We start from the raw sequence: 6012 nt of genomic DNA on the forward strand, positions 1-6012 counted from the left end.
TCCACCCCCAAAAAATGTGATATACCTGATCAAATGTATTTGTGGTCTATGATATGTAGCAAAAACAAAATGAGCTCTGAAAACAAGAATAGCAGAACACAGGAGTCATATCAGGACCCTTGACCAGGATATCAGGACCCTTGACCAGGATATCAGGACCCTTGACCAGGATATCAGGACCCTTGACCCTTGATCAATTCAACGGCTCAGACACAAGAGGCATGTGGCAGGGTCTACAGTCAATCACAGACTACAGGAAGAAATCCAGCCCAGTCACGGACCAGGATGTCTTGCTCCCAGGCAGACTAAATAACTTTTTTGCCCGCTTTGAGGACAATACAGTGCCACTGACACGGCCTGCAACGTGCAGTCTCTCCTTCACTGCAGCCAAGGTGAGTAAGACATTTAAACGTGTTAACCCTCGCAAGGCTGCAGGCCCAGACGGCATCCCCAGCCGCGCCCTCAGAGCATGCGCAGACCAGCTGGCCGGTGTGTTTACGGACATATTCAATCAATCCCTATACCAGTCTGCTGTTCCCACATGCTTCAAGAGGGCCACCATTGTTCCTGTTCCCAAGAAAGCTAAGGTAACTGAGCTAAACGACTACCGCCCCGTAGCACTCACATCCGTCATCATGAAGTGCTTTGAGAGACTAGTCAAGGACCATATCACCTCCACCCTACCTGACACCCTAGACCCCCTCCAATTTGCTTACCGCCCAAATAGGTCCACAGACGAAGCAATCTCTATTGCACTCCACACGGCCCTAACCCATCTGGACAAGAGGAATACCTATGTGAGAATGCTGTTCATCGACTACAGCTCGGCATTCAACACCATAGTACCCTCCAAGCTCGTCATCAAGCTCGAGACCCTGGGTCTCGACCCCGCCCTGTGCAACTGGGTACTGGACTTCCTGACGGGCCGCCCCCAGGTGGTGAGGGTAGGCAACAACATCTCCTCCCCGCTGATCCTCAACACTGGGGCCCCACAAGGGTGCGTTCTGAGCCCTCTCCTGTACTCCCTGTTCACCCACGACTGCGTGGCCACGCACGCCTCCAACTCAATCATCAAGTTTGCGGACGACACAACAGTGGTAGGCTTGATTACCAACAACGACGAGACGGCCTACAGGGAGGAGGTGAGGGCCCTCGGAGTGTGGTGTCAGGAAAATAACCTCACACTCAACGTCAACAAAACTAATGAGATGATTGTGGACTTCAGGAAACAGCAGAGGGAACACCCCCTATCCACATCGATGGAACAGTGGTGGAGAGGGTAGCAAGTTTTAAGTTCCTCGGCATACACATCACAGACAAACTGAATTGGTCCACTCACACAGACAGCATCGTGAAGAAGGCGCAGCAGCGCCTCTTCAACCTCAGGAGGCTGAAGAAATTCGGCTTGTCACCAAAAGCACTCACAAACTTCTACAGATGCACAATCGAGAGCATCCTGGTGGGCTGTATCACCGCCTGGTATGGCAACTGCACCGCCCTCAACCGTAAGGCTCTCCAGAGGGTAGTGAGGTCTGCACAACGCATCACCGGGGGCAAACTACCTGCCCTCCAGGACACCTACACCACCCGATGTCACAGGAAGGCCATAAAGATCATCAAGGACATCAACCACCCGAGCCACTGCCTGTTCACCCCGCTATCATCCAGAAGGCGAGGTCAGTACAGGTGCATCAAAGCTGGGACCGAGAGACTGAAAAACAGCTTCTATCTCAAGGCCATCAGACTGTTAAACAGCCACCACTAACACTGAGTGGCTGCTGCCAACACACTGACACTGACTCAACTCCAGCCACTTTAATAATGGGAATTGATGGGAAATTATGTAAATATATCACTAGCCACTTTAAACAATGCTACCTTATATAATGTTACTTACCCTACATTATTCATCTCATATGCATACGTATATACTGTACTCTATATCATCGACTGTATCCTTATGTAATACATGTATCACTAGCCACTTTAAACTATGCCACTTTGTTTACATACTCATCTCATTTGTACATACTGTACTCGATACCATCTACTGTATCTTGCCTATGCTGCTCTGTACCATCACTCATTCATATATCCTTATGTACATATTCTTTATCCCCTTACACTGTGTACAAGACAGTAGTTTTGGAATTGTTAGTTAGATTACTTGTTATTACTGCATTGTCGGAACTAGAAGCACAAGCATTTCGCTACACTCGCATTAACATCTGCTAACCATGTGTATGTGACAAATAAAATTTGATTTGATTTGATTTGATTTGGATTTGAGAAACCCCGTGGCAGCGCATTTCATGGAGGCTCATCACAACATTGACATCGAACATGTTTAGAATCCTAGGAGGGATAACCTTATTATTGAGAAGATATTTGTACAATGTCTCCTACAGGTCTGAATCAAGAGTTTGATATCAGACCATTTCTTACCTGAATATGTTACTTCACTTTGATTTGTCTAGCCTTCCAGGTTACCCACTTGGTCATTTTGTAAATATATATTATGTTCTGGAACCATTACATGCACCCATTTCATTGTTATTTAATTATTAGAGATATACAAATGTTTGTTGCACCCACTATGCGTCATGTCTGCAACGGTCATGTGAGGTGAAATGTGCATATTTTGGGATGTGAACACTGTGTTTGACTTGACGAGTTTCCGTTTTGGATGGAAACGTTGTCAATAAGGCGGTGAATTGGGAGCTTGAACAGTGTGCGGCCCTTCTTGTTCTGTGTTAGTATCATTTATTTGCCCAGCACCTACAGTGGGGAGAACAAGTATTTGATACACTGCCGGTTTAGCAGGTTTTCCTAACTTGCAAAGCATGTCGAGGTCTGTCATTTTTATCATAGGTACACTTCAACTGTGAGAGACGGAATCTAAAAAAAATCTAACAAAAATCCAGAAATTCACATTGTATGATTTTTAAGTAATTAATTTGCATTTTATTGCATGACATAAGTATTTGATCACCTACCAACCAGTAAGAATTCCGTGTCTCACAGACCTGTTAGTTTTTCTTTAAGAAGCCCTCCTGTTCTCCACTCATTACCTGTATTAACTGCACCTGTTTGAACTCGTTACCTGTATAAAAGACACCTGTCCACACACTCAACCAAACAGACACCAACCTCTCCACAATGGCCAAGACCAGAGAGCTGTGTAAGGACATCAGGGATAAAATTGTAGACCTGCACAATGCTGGGATGGGCTACAGGACAATAGGCAAGCAGCTTGGTGAGAAGGCAACAACTGTTGGGGCAATTATTAGAAAACACAGTAACACAGCTACGCCGTCATGGATTAAAATCCTGCAGCGCACGCAAGGTCCCCCTGCTCAAGCCAGCGCATGTCCAGGCCCGTCTGAAGTTTGCCAATGACCATCTGGATGATACAGAGGAGGAGTGGGAGAAGGTCATGTGGTCTGATGAGACAAAAATAGAGCGTTTTGGTCTAAACTCCACCGTGTTTGGAGGAAGAAAAAGGATGAGTACAACCCCAAGAACACCATCCCAACCGTGAAGCATGGAGGTGGAAACATCATTCTTTGGGGATGCTTTTCTGCAAAGGGGACAGGACGACTGCACCGTATTGAGGGGAGGATGGATGGGGCCATGTATCGCGAGATCTTGGCCAACAACCTCCCTCCCTCAGTAAGAGCATTGAAGGTGGGTCGTGGCTGGGTCTTCCAGCATGACAATGACCCGAAACACACAGCCAGGGCAACTAAGGAGTGGCTCTGTAAGAAGCATCTCAAGGTCCTGGAATGGCCTAGCCAGTCTCCAGACCTGAACCCAATAGAAAATATTTGGAGGGAGCTGAAAGTCTGTATTGCCCAGCGACAGCCCTGAAACCTGAAGGATCTGGAGAAGGTCTGTATGGAGGAGTGGGCCAAAATCCCTGCTGCAGTGTGTGCAAACCTGGTCAAGAACTACAGGAAACGTATGATCTCTGTAATTGCAAACAAAGGTTTCTGTACCAAATATTAAGTTCTGCTTTTCTGATGTACCAAATACTTGTGTCATGCAATACAATGCAAATTAATTACTTAAAAATCATACAATGTGATTTTCTGGATCTTTGTTTTAGATTCCGTCTCTCACAGTTGAAGTGTACCTATGATAAAAATGACAGACCTCTACATGCTTTGTAAGTAGGAAAACCTGCAAAATCGTCAGTGTATCAAATACTTGTTCTCCCCACTATATGTTTTTAAGGATTTGCGTATGACCACAAACTTTTCTATAAAAGGTCCCCAACGCGCACACATCCCTGGGTCACTCGTCTTTTCAGCGACTGGAACGAACTGCAACAAACACTCAAACTGGACAGTGAAAGATCTCTTCATTCAAAGACTCAAATCATGGACACTCTTACTGACAGTTGTGGCTGCTTTGCATGATGTATTGTTGTCTCCCTTCTTGCCCTTTGTGCTGTGGTCTGTGCCCAATAATGTTTGCACCCTGTTTTGTGCTGTTACCATGTTGTGCTGATACCATGTTGTGCTGCTGCCATGTTGTGTCGCTACCATTTTGTTGTCATCTTGTGTTGCTACCATGCTGTGCTGTTGTCTAAGGTCTCTCTTTATGTAGTGTTGTGTTGTCTCTCTTGTCATGATGTGTGTTTTGTCCTATCATTTTATTTAATTTGTTTTTGTTTTTAATCCCCCGTCCCCACAGGAGACCTTTTGCCTTTTGGTAGGCCTTCATTGTAAATTAGAATTTGCTCTTAACTGACTTGCCTAGTTAAATAAAGGTTAAATAAAATACAAATTAAGTAGAGTCACATTTCCTTGTGACAGGTCATCATAGCATGGCCAGAGATTAAAACGACAAACTGTGATTTATCACTCTTGTTGCTCTGCCTTGGCTTTCAGGCCTGCTGTGGGAAAGATTGCTAGTGTGGTCGGTGGCTGGCTGTGGATCATATCTACGTGGATTGATTTCATACATGGTGGCTGGTCACTAAGTATGACTCACTGGTCCAAGTCTCAGCTCCCTATCTCTGGGTGTATGTGCTCCTCTAGCTGGGTGAGAGCTGTGTCCACCAGCCACAGCAAAGACACCGCATTAAGCCCAGCACTCAAGCCTTAACGCTTGAGGTGAAATTGCATGATTGAGTTTCTCTCTCCCCCTTGTAGATAACAGACAAGGATCATTTCACATGTAATGGTCATTTCCTGTGTTGTGTAATATGGCAGTGTCTTCTGTGGCTTTTGATGAGGGAATCGACCAACATTCCGTATCGCTCTCAGTGACATGGATAAATAGATTTTTATCTATGTCATTTGGGCTGAAATGATTTAACTCTGATTGCGACTAGTGTTCTCAGTTTCGTACGTAGGGAAAATATGGCATACGCATCATCATACGCATCATATAGTAAAGTATCACACTACGTATCATTTAGTATCATCATATGGAACATGTTTTATTATTTTTCCATCGACGACAAAGAGAGTTGTTTACATTTGTCACATTCACAGCACTTTCGTCAAAATAGGTCGTAGTATAACTTTACAAATGACATCATCTTGAATAGTTCTTCCCACAATGTTGGCCCTGAAGTCTGTCATTTGTCCCTTCTGGTGGCGTAAATGTTCATAATATTATCTACAGGCAATGTCTGTAATCCACAAGATAGAAAATGGAGTGTTTTTTTGCATTTTTTATTTAACTATGTTTGCTGTATAATTGAAGTTCCTCTTGAGCCACCCTATGTCCCTAAAGTCTCCCAAATCCTCAGGATAAATGGAGACAAAGTCAATTCGAAAGAAAATGAAATGCAATACCAATACAGAAAACCTGCACATTATTAAATCAAAACTGAGAACCGTACATAACATCAACATTTCATTCTGAGAGAGATCAAAACTCACATATCAAATAGTTAGATGTTCTTAAGTGTGCACGTTGTTCACATATTTTATGCCTTTGGGCTATGATATTAACAGTATTCACCATCTTCTGTAACCAAGCAATATTTCGCACAGT

The 6012-nt window shown here is 44.2% G+C and overlaps 1 protein-coding gene across 1 annotated transcript in view; it reads left to right on the top strand.

Annotated features, from left to right (window-relative positions):
• Positions 1–6012, top strand: part of LOC139392792 (pyridine nucleotide-disulphide oxidoreductase domain 1) — a 783634-nt gene that overhangs the window by 377158 nt on the left and 400464 nt on the right. The window lies entirely within an intron of this gene.

Source organism: Oncorhynchus clarkii, chromosome 33 (genome assembly GCF_045791955.1).
Source record: "Oncorhynchus clarkii lewisi isolate Uvic-CL-2024 chromosome 33, UVic_Ocla_1.0, whole genome shotgun sequence".
In the NCBI taxonomy this organism is placed as follows: Eukaryota; Metazoa; Chordata; class Actinopteri; order Salmoniformes; family Salmonidae; genus Oncorhynchus; species Oncorhynchus clarkii.